The following is a 10964-nucleotide window of genomic DNA, read 5'->3' as shown; positions in this document are numbered from 1 at the left end:
GGGTGGTGCACTGTACCCGAAGATACTGCCATATCGGGTCAATGCATAGGGCGACGGAAGCAAGCTTCGAAATCGGCCCCCGTTCTCAAAAATCCATTTAATATATGGTCCCCAGATAGGGGACGTATCAGATATTAAACTGATAAGAACAGATACTACACTTGATCTTAGCCAAAAGGCCGAGAAGCGATAACCGTGAAAGGGGCGGGCCCAACAAGGTCCCCTTCATGGGCACTATCACTGCTTGCTGTCAGGGAGGCTGCCAGACAATTTTCCATGCACACTCTGGGCTGGGGGGCAGTCAACCACCAGTACACACAGCAGAACCTAAACCCATACCATTATTGCTAAGCAGCAAGACAGGGGCCCATTGCACTCCCACGGGGCCTTTTTAAATGCAATCCATAACCCGGATTTGCCAGGAACCCTTCTTACTCCTCCTACTTGCATGTGACACTGGGCTTAGGATCTGCATAGGAAACACACACACAAGCACACACCTACCTTTGTTGCCTGCAGATGCCTCCTTGGCTGTCCCCAAACGGTATCAAACCAACACCCACGGGAAGCTGTAAGCATAGAGGACATGCCTGCACCCCATTGGACTTACCTGTGTGGGTTAAATCCGGGTTATTTGACAACCTATGGCGGTGATGGTTCTGCTCAGGCAGAGCAGTGCTGATGCTCCTCATAAAGCTGTCGCTGCTGTGAAGGTTCTAGGTGACATCACAAATCCCTTTGGTTACATACACAACAAAGCTGGGTTGTTGTTGTTTACACTCTGCAAGGCCTGTGGAAGTGAGTGACATCATAGCACTGTAGTTCTGAGGGTTCAAGATGGATGCAACAATCTCCTGTTGCTTCTATGAAGGCCGTAATAGACGACATCACCAAACAGCTCCATAGTCACATACACAGCAAAGGAGAGATGTTGTTTACACCTAGTGATGTCAGTGGTATTGAGTGACATCACAGCACAGTGCTAAGGCTCCTGGGCCTGGACACAGCAGCGGCTGCAATATCTCAACGGAGAATACGTTTATATCTATGTGTGTGTGTGCGCATATATATATATATATATATATATATATATATATATTTCTCCGCCGAAATCACTTTTAAACCCATTTCCACCTTTTTTTCCCTTCTCTTCCTCTTACTTTTTTTTCACGTTTTTTTACGTTTTTCTCCTTTTCGCCTCTTTTCTGGGCGTATTATTCTTCTTTTTCTTCTTTTTTTTCGTCTAATGCATACCCCATCAGTGCAGCAATGCTTATTCAATACCGCCAGCAGATGGAGACACTGGGGGATAATTTTCTAAGGATTTATACTGATTTTTCCTGTCTGAATTTGTCGCACAGAAAGTTGCAGGCCAAATATGTGTGACATTTCTGCGACTTTAGCTTCTAGAGCATTTTTACAACATTATACATAGGTGCTGAATACATAAAAAGCGACTGTTCAGCGACAGACAAGTCGCATCGGCTGAAAGTAGGCCAGAATGTCAGTCCATGTTGGAGCAGGTTTAGATACAGTCTAAAGCATAGATCTCAAAGTCTGTGCACAGAATTTAGCAAGGGCCTCGCACCTTCTGATGCATCAGGTAGGTGCACAATAGCATAGCCTAACCCTCTGTACTTTGGTCTATATTGATGCGGGACATAGACAGCCAGCTGATGACCAATCCATTAGTGCAATGGATGGCTGGAAGCATTTGTCTTTGCCTTTGCAATACCACAGAAGCAATGCATGGTCAATGTACAGCAATGACACACCTGTGTGAACAGCCAGGAGACCCCCCCCCCCCCCCCCCCCCATGTTATGTTACATAGTTACATAGTTAGTACGGTCGAAAAAAGACATATGTCCATCACGTTCAACCAGGGAATTAAGGGGTAGGGGTGTGGCGCGATATTGGGGAAGGGATGAGATTTTATATTTCTTCATAAGCATTAATCTTATTTTGTCAATTAGGAACATTCAGCACCCACCCGCTATCAAGGCAGCTGCCTATCATGTCATGCCCTACCTGCACAGGTGTGCTGGCTACTCAAATGATCCAATTAAGGAGGCCATTTAGTCAGCAGCAGCAGAAGTCCTGTGCCTGGACGCTCCAACAGGGGCCAGACACAAGCAGAAGCAGAAGCAGCAGAAGCAGCAGCAGCACCACCTTTTGTTTTTTGGCTGCAGCAGCAGCAAGGCCCACAGGGCTGGCTAGCTGGCTAGCCAGCAAGCAGGTAGCAATGAAAGTAGGAATCTTTCTTTTTAACCCTGTAAGGGGGTGGTGCACTGTACCCGAAGATACTGCCATATCGGGTCAATGCATAGGGCGACGGAAGCAAGCTTCGAAATCGGCCCCCGTTCTCAAAAATCCATTTAATATATGGTCCCCAGATAGGGGACGTATCAGATATTAAACTGATAAGAACAGATACTACACTTGATCTTAGCCAAAAGGCCGAGAAGCGATAACCGTGAAAGGGGCGGGCCCAACAAGGTCCCCTTCATGGGCACTATCACTGCTTGCTGTCAGGGAGGCTGCCAGACAATTTTCCATGCACACTCTGGGCTGGGGGGCAGTCAACCACCAGTACACACAGCAGAACCTAAACCCATACCATTATTGCTAAGCAGCAAGACAGGGGCCCATTGCACTCCCACGGGGCCTTTTTAAATGCAATCCATAACCCGGATTTGCCAGGAACCCTTCTTACTCCTCCTACTTGCATGTGACACTGGGCTTAGGATCTGCATAGGAAACACACACACAAGCACACACCTACCTTTGTTGCCTGCAGATGCCTCCTTGGCTGTCCCCAAACGGTATCAAACCAACACCCACGGGAAGCTGTAAGCATAGAGGACATGCCTGCACCCCATTGGACTTACCTGTGTGGGTTAAATCCGGGTTATTTGACAACCTATGGCGGTGATGGTTCTGCTCAGGCAGAGCAGTGCTGATGCTCCTCATAAAGCTGTCGCTGCTGTGAAGGTTCTAGGTGACATCACAAATCCCTTTGGTTACATACACAACAAAGCTGGGTTGTTGTTGTTTACACTCTGCAAGGCCTGTGGAAGTGAGTGACATCATAGCACTGTAGTTCTGAGGGTTCAAGATGGATGCAACAATCTCCTGTTGCTTCTATGAAGGCCGTAATAGACGACATCACCAAACAGCTCCATAGTCACATACACAGCAAAGGAGAGATGTTGTTTACACCTAGTGATGTCAGTGGTATTGAGTGACATCACAGCACAGTGCTAAGGCTCCTGGGCCTGGACACAGCAGCGGCTGCAATATCTCAACGGAGAATACGTTTATATCTATGTGTGTGTGTGCGCATATATATATATATATATATATATATATATATATATATATATATATATATATATTTCTCCGCCGAAATCACTTTTAAACCCATTTCCACCTTTTTTTCCCTTCTCTTCCTCTTACTTTTTTTTCACGTTTTTTTACGTTTTTCTCCTTTTCGCCTCTTTTCTGGGCGTATTATTCTTCTTTTTCTTCTTTTTTTTCGTCTAATGCATACCCCATCAGTGCAGCAATGCTTATTCAATACCGCCAGCAGATGGAGACACTGGGGGATAATTTTCTAAGGATTTATACTGATTTTTCCTGTCTGAATTTGTCGCACAGAAAGTTGCAGGCCAAATATGTGTGACATTTCTGCGACTTTAGCTTCTAGAGCATTTTTACAACATTATACATAGGTGCTGAATACATAAAAAGCGACTGTTCAGCGACAGACAAGTCGCATCGGCTGAAAGTAGGCCAGAATGTCAGTCCATGTTGGAGCAGGTTTAGATACAGTCTAAAGCATAGATCTCAAAGTCTGTGCACAGAATTTAGCAAGGGCCTCGCACCTTCTGATGCATCAGGTAGGTGCACAATAGCATAGCCTAACCCTCTGTACTTTGGTCTATATTGATGCGGGACATAGACAGCCAGCTGATGACCAATCCATTTGTGCAATGGATGGCTGGAAGCATTTGTCTTTGCCTTTGCAATACCACAGAAGCAATGCATGGTCAATGTACAGCAATGACACACCTGTGTGAACAGCCAGGAGACCCCCCCCCCCCCCCCCCTCCCCCCCATGTTATGTTACATAGTTACATAGTTAGTACGGTCGAAAAAAGACATATGTCCATCACGTTCAACCAGGGAATTAAGGGGTAGGGGTGTGGCGCGATATTGGGGAAGGGATGAGATTTTATATTTCTTCATAAGCATTAATCTTATTTTGTCAATTAGGAACATTCAGCACCCACCCGCTATCAAGGCAGCTGCCTATCATGTCATGCCCTACCTGCACAGGTGTGCTGGCTACTCAAATGATCCAATTAAGGAGGCCATTTAGTCAGCAGCAGCAGAAGTCCTGTGCCTGGACGCTCCAACAGGGGCCAGACACAAGCAGAAGCAGAAGCAGCAGAAGCAGCAGCAGCACCACCTTTTGTTTTTTGGCTGCAGCAGCAGCAAGGCCCACAGGGCTGGCTAGCTGGCTAGCCAGCAAGCAGGTAGCAATGAAAGTAGGAATCTTTCTTTTTAACCCTGTAAGGGGGTGGTGCACTGTACCCGAAGATACTGCCATATCGGGTCAATGCATAGGGCGACGGAAGCAAGCTTCGAAATCGGCCCCCGTTCTCAAAAATCCATTTAATATATGGTCCCCAGATAGGGGACGTATCAGATATTAAACTGATAAGAACAGATTTTTTTAAGTTGCCCTCAGAACTCACTCAGAGTTCCAAGATCTTATTTGAAACTCAATTATTGTGTTCATCCTTGGGTAACATAATTTAATTTCTTTTCTTAAACACCAAATGAAATAAAAAGAAACATTTTAAAATCAATACATAAAGAAAAAACTCATAAAATAACTAAACCATACCTTACTTTCTAATTAACAAATCTCCATTAGAAAGTCATTCCCTTCCTCCAAGCATACACCGTTAGGAAATCAATCAAACCTAGACTGATATTCCCTCTAGTCACATCACTCTTGGCTTGAGATGCCAACCAGGCTGGAATTTTATACGCTTCAATGAAACGATTCATATCCGCCTTAAAAGAAAAATAAACTTTGTCCCGCACCTCCTCCTCCCGTGACTTAAATCTTGCTTTTAGCTCAATCATTTCTTTATCAAATGTCCGTCTTTCTGTTTCTGACAGATTCTCCAATAAACTTCCAAGCACACCACCATATTGTGACGGCACAAACTCTTCCACCTCTTTCTTTTTCTTCTGTTCCGCTGCTCTTCTTATTGGAACCTGTTCTAGCTCAGGCTCTTTTGCTTCAACTACTTCCTCTCGGCTTCTTTTAACCGCCTCTTTTTTCCCAACCTTTTTCTTGGGACAAGAGCCAAGAAGATGGCCCTCATTCCCACACAGATGGCACTTCTTCTTCTTCTCACAATTCTCCGCCTCATGACCTTCTTCTTGGCACTTGAAGCACCACAGGAATGTACATACGTCCTTACTATGGCCATACTGCTTACACTTACGGCAAAACTCTTGCATGCCGGAGAAAAACAAGTCACCGTTTACCGTTCCAATTTTAAACCGCCCTGGCGGGACTATTAGCTTACCATCCACCGTTTCTTTAAATTTTACTTCAAACTTCCATTTGGTAGTCCATAATCCAAACTGGTTCAAAATCTTACCTTTGGGCAATACATTATCACAAAATCTTAACAGGAAAGTAACAATGTCTTCTTCTGGTGTATATGGGCTGTACATTCTTACAGTCACCAGTCTTTCTCTGCGAGGGAAGTGTGGAATTATCCCCACTCCTTCCAGGACCGAACTTCCTTTCCTTTGCTGAAAACGGCTCCAGAATACATCATAGTCCTCTTCTGACATAAGCACAACATCATAGTATCCACTCTTTGGAAATTCCAGCATGGAAAGAATTTGTTCCTTCCTGATCTCCAAGAGCTTGAACAAAACATCCTCGACCACGAATACCAGGCCTCTCTCCTTTTTCCGCACATCCTGCAAGGAAATCCGCACTCCATTCCGTAATCTTGCGAAGGATGGTACACCTTCAGAAGCAGATCCACGATCTTCAGCCATCTCCAAGGTATCCAGGCACCTCCCCCACGCAAGCAGGTAGGTGGGTGTGGATCGCCTCCCGTTGTCTGGGGACTAGGCCGGCTCCCTAATAGCAGCAGGGGGGTGAAGTCCCTCCGTTAAGAAGGACGATCCCCCCAGGCAAAGGAGCCGGGTACCCCAGACACCCTCTGGCCAGACCAAGTGAGCAGAACTACACTTGATCTTAGCCAAAAGGCCGAGAAGCGATAACCGTGAAAGGGGCGGGCCCAACAAGGTCCCCTTCATGGGCACTATCACTGCTTGCTGTCAGGGAGGCTGCCAGACAATTTTCCATGCACACTCTGGGCTGGGGGGCAGTCAACCACCAGTACACACAGCAGAACCTAAACCCATACCATTATTGCTAAGCAGCAAGACAGGGGCCCATTGCACTCCCACGGGGCCTTTTTAAATGCAATCCATAACCCGGATTTGCCAGGAACCCTTCTTACTCCTCCTACTTGCATGTGACACTGGGCTTAGGATCTGCATAGGAAACACACACACAAGCACACACCTACCTTTGTTGCCTGCAGATGCCTCCTTGGCTGTCCCCAAACGGTATCAAACCAACACCCACGGGAAGCTGTAAGCATAGAGGACATGCCTGCACCCCATTGGACTTACCTGTGTGGGTTAAATCCGGGTTATTTGACAACCTATGGCGGTGATGGTTCTGCTCAGGCAGAGCAGTGCTGATGCTCCTCATAAAGCTGTCGCTGCTGTGAAGGTTCTAGGTGACATCACAAATCCCTTTGGTTACATACACAACAAAGCTGGGTTGTTGTTGTTTACACTCTGCAAGGCCTGTGGAAGTGAGTGACATCATAGCACTGTAGTTCTGAGGGTTCAAGATGGATGCAACAATCTCCTGTTGCTTCTATGAAGGCCGTAATAGACGACATCACCAAACAGCTCCATAGTCACATACACAGCAAAGGAGAGATGTTGTTTACACCTAGTGATGTCAGTGGTATTGAGTGACATCACAGCACAGTGCTAAGGCTCCTGGGCCTGGACACAGCAGCGGCTGCAATATCTCAACGGAGAATACGTTTATATCTATGTGTGTGTGTGCGCATATATATATATATATATATATATATATATATATATATATATATATATTTCTCCGCCGAAATCACTTTTAAACCCATTTCCACCTTTTTTTCCCTTCTCTTCCTCTTACTTTTTTTTCACGTTTTTTTACGTTTTTCTCCTTTTCGCCTCTTTTCTGGGCGTATTATTCTTCTTTTTCTTCTTTTTTTTCGTCTAATGCATACCCCATCAGTGCAGCAATGCTTATTCAATACCGCCAGCAGATGGAGACACTGGGGGATAATTTTCTAAGGATTTATACTGATTTTTCCTGTCTGAATTTGTTGCACAGAAAGTTGCAGGCCAAATATGTGTGACATTTCTGCGACTTTAGCTTCTAGAGCATTTTTACAACATTATACATAGGTGCTGAATACATAAAAAGCGACTGTTCAGCGACAGACAAGTCGCATCGGCTGAAAGTAGGCCAGAATGTCAGTCCATGTTGGAGCAGGTTTAGATACAGTCTAAAGCATAGATCTCAAAGTCTGTGCACAGAATTTAGCAAGGGCCTCGCACCTTCTGATGCATCAGGTAGGTGCACAATAGCATAGCCTAACCCTCTGTACTTTGGTCTATATTGATGCGGGACATAGACAGCCAGCTGATGACCAATCCATTAGTGCAATGGATGGCTGGAAGCATTTGTCTTTGCCTTTGCAATACCACAGAAGCAATGCATGGTCAATGTACAGCAATGACACACCTGTGTGAACAGCCAGGAGACCCCCCCCCCCCATGTTATGTTACATAGTTACATAGTTAGTACGGTCGAAAAAAGACATATGTCCATCACGTTCAACCAGGGAATTAAGGGGTAGGGGTGTGGCGCGATATTGGGGAAGGGATGAGATTTTATATTTCTTCATAAGCATTAATCTTATTTTGTCAATTAGGAACATTCAGCACCCACCCGCTATCAAGGCAGCTGCCTATCATGTCATGCCCTACCTGCACAGGTGTGCTGGCTACTCAAATGATCCAATTAAGGAGGCCATTTAGTCAGCAGCAGCAGAAGTCCTGTGCCTGGACGCTCCAACAGGGGCCAGACACAAGCAGAAGCAGAAGCAGCAGAAGCAGCAGCAGCACCACCTTTTGTTTTTTGGCTGCAGCAGCAGCAAGGCCCACAGGGCTGGCTAGCTGGCTAGCCAGCAAGCAGGTAGCAATGAAAGTAGGAATCTTTCTTTTTAACCCTGTAAGGGGGTGGTGCACTGTACCCGAAGATACTGCCATATCGGGTCAATGCATAGGGCGACGGAAGCAAGCTTCGAAATCGGCCCCCGTTCTCAAAAATCCATTTAATATATGGTCCCCAGATAGGGGACGTATCAGATATTAAACTGATAAGAACAGATTTTTTTAAGTTGCCCTCAGAACTCACTCAGAGTTCCAAGATCTTATTTGAAACTCAATTATTGTGTTCATCCTTGGGTAACATAATTTAATTTCTTTTCTTAAACACCAAATGAAATAAAAAGAAACATTTTAAAATCAATACATAAAGAAAAAACTCATAAAATAACTAAACCATACCTTACTTTCTAATTAACAAATCTCCATTAGAAAGTCATTCCCTTCCTCCAAGCATACACCGTTAGGAAATCAATCAAACCTAGACTGATATTCCCTCTAGTCACATCACTCTTGGCTTGAGATGCCAACCAGGCTGGAATTTTATACGCTTCAATGAAACGATTCATATCCGCCTTAAAAGAAAAATAAACTTTGTCCCGCACCTCCTCCTCCCGTGACTTAAATCTTGCTTTTAGCTCAATCATTTCTTTATCAAATGTCCGTCTTTCTGTTTCTGACAGATTCTCCAATAAACTTCCAAGCACACCACCATATTGTGACGGCACAAACTCTTCCACCTCTTTCTTTTTCTTCTGTTCCGCTGCTCTTCTTATTGGAACCTGTTCTAGCTCAGGCTCTTTTGCTTCAACTACTTCCTCTCGGCTTCTTTTAACCGCCTCTTTTTTCCCAACCTTTTTCTTGGGACAAGAGCCAAGAAGATGGCCCTCATTCCCACACAGATGGCACTTCTTCTTCTTCTCACAATTCTCCGCCTCATGACCTTCTTCTTGGCACTTGAAGCACCACAGGAATGTACATACGTCCTTACTATGGCCATACTGCTTACACTTACGGCAAAACTCTTGCATGCCGGAGAAAAACAAGTCACCGTTTACCGTTCCAATTTTAAACCGCCCTGGCGGGACTATTAGCTTACCATCCACCGTTTCTTTAAATTTTACTTCAAACTTCCATTTGGTAGTCCATAATCCAAACTGGTTCAAAATCTTACCTTTGGGCAATACATTATCACAAAATCTTAACAGGAAAGTAACAATGTCTTCTTCTGGTGTATATGGGCTGTACATTCTTACAGTCACCAGTCTTTCTCTGCGAGGGAAGTGTGGAATTATCCCCACTCCTTCCAGGACCGAACTTCCTTTCCTTTGCTGAAAACGGCTCCAGAATACATCATAGTCCTCTTCTGACATAAGCACAACATCATAGTATCCACTCTTTGGAAATTCCAGCATGGAAAGAATTTGTTCCTTCCTGATCTCCAAGAGCTTGAACAAAACATCCTCGACCACGAATACCAGGCCTCTCTCCTTTTTCCGCACATCCTGCAAGGAAATCCGCACTCCATTCCGTAATCTTGCGAAGGATGGTACACCTTCAGAAGCAGATCCACGATCTTCAGCCATCTCCAAGGTATCCAGGCACCTCCCCCACGCAAGCAGGTAGGTGGGTGTGGATCGCCTCCCGTTGTCTGGGGACTAGGCCGGCTCCCTAATAGCAGCAGGGGGGTGAAGTCCCTCCGTTAAGAAGGACGATCCCCCCAGGCAAAGGAGCCGGGTACCCCAGACACCCTCTGGCCAGACCAAGTGAGCAGAACTACACTTGATCTTAGCCAAAAGGCCGAGAAGCGATAACCGTGAAAGGGGCGGGCCCAACAAGGTCCCCTTCATGGGCACTATCACTGCTTGCTGTCAGGGAGGCTGCCAGACAATTTTCCATGCACACTCTGGGCTGGGGGGCAGTCAACCACCAGTACACACAGCAGAACCTAAACCCATACCATTATTGCTAAGCAGCAAGACAGGGGCCCATTGCACTCCCACGGGGCCTTTTTAAATGCAATCCATAACCCGGATTTGCCAGGAACCCTTCTTACTCCTCCTACTTGCATGTGACACTGGGCTTAGGATCTGCATAGGAAACACACACACAAGCACACACCTACCTTTGTTGCCTGCAGATGCCTCCTTGGCTGTCCCCAAACGGTATCAAACCAACACCCACGGGAAGCTGTAAGCATAGAGGACATGCCTGCACCCCATTGGACTTACCTGTGTGGGTTAAATCCGGGTTATTTGACAACCTATGGCGGTGATGGTTCTGCTCAGGCAGAGCAGTGCTGATGCTCCTCATAAAGCTGTCGCTGCTGTGAAGGTTCTAGGTGACATCACAAATCCCTTTGGTTACATACACAACAAAGCTGGGTTGTTGTTGTTTACACTCTGCAAGGCCTGTGGAAGTGAGTGACATCATAGCACTGTAGTTCTGAGGGTTCAAGATGGATGCAACAATCTCCTGTTGCTTCTATGAAGGCCGTAATAGACGACATCACCAAACAGCTCCATAGTCACATACACAGCAAAGGAGAGATGTTGTTTACACCTAGTGATGTCAGTGGTATTGAGTGACATCACAGCACAGTGCTAAGGCTCCTGGGCCT

General features: G+C 45.7%; 4 non-coding genes across 4 annotated transcripts; all 4 read right to left on the bottom strand.

The window, feature by feature from the left end:
• On the bottom strand, positions 1-191 carry LOC130313808 (U2 spliceosomal RNA). The gene has a single exon (XR_008861666.1). It is a non-coding gene; the product is annotated as a U2 spliceosomal RNA (small nuclear RNA).
• A 2088-nt stretch (positions 192-2279) lies between these two features.
• Positions 2280-2470, bottom strand: LOC130313807 (U2 spliceosomal RNA). Its single transcript, XR_008861665.1, has one exon. It is a non-coding gene; the product is annotated as a U2 spliceosomal RNA (small nuclear RNA).
• A 2111-nt stretch (positions 2471-4581) lies between these two features.
• On the bottom strand, positions 4582-4781 carry LOC130313814 (U2 spliceosomal RNA). Its single transcript, XR_008861672.1, has one exon. It is a non-coding gene; the product is annotated as a U2 spliceosomal RNA (small nuclear RNA).
• A 3633-nt stretch (positions 4782-8414) lies between these two features.
• LOC130313813 (U2 spliceosomal RNA) lies at positions 8415-8614 on the bottom strand. Its single transcript, XR_008861671.1, has one exon. It is a non-coding gene; the product is annotated as a U2 spliceosomal RNA (small nuclear RNA).
• Between the last annotated feature and the right edge of the window lie 2350 nt (positions 8615-10964).

The sequence above is a fragment of the Hyla sarda genome, unplaced genomic scaffold (assembly GCF_029499605.1).
Source record: "Hyla sarda isolate aHylSar1 unplaced genomic scaffold, aHylSar1.hap1 scaffold_1783, whole genome shotgun sequence".
Classification (NCBI taxonomy): Eukaryota; Metazoa; Chordata; class Amphibia; order Anura; family Hylidae; genus Hyla; species Hyla sarda.
Note: the sequence above shows the minus strand (reverse complement) of the source record. Positions and strands in the feature narration are given on the sequence as shown.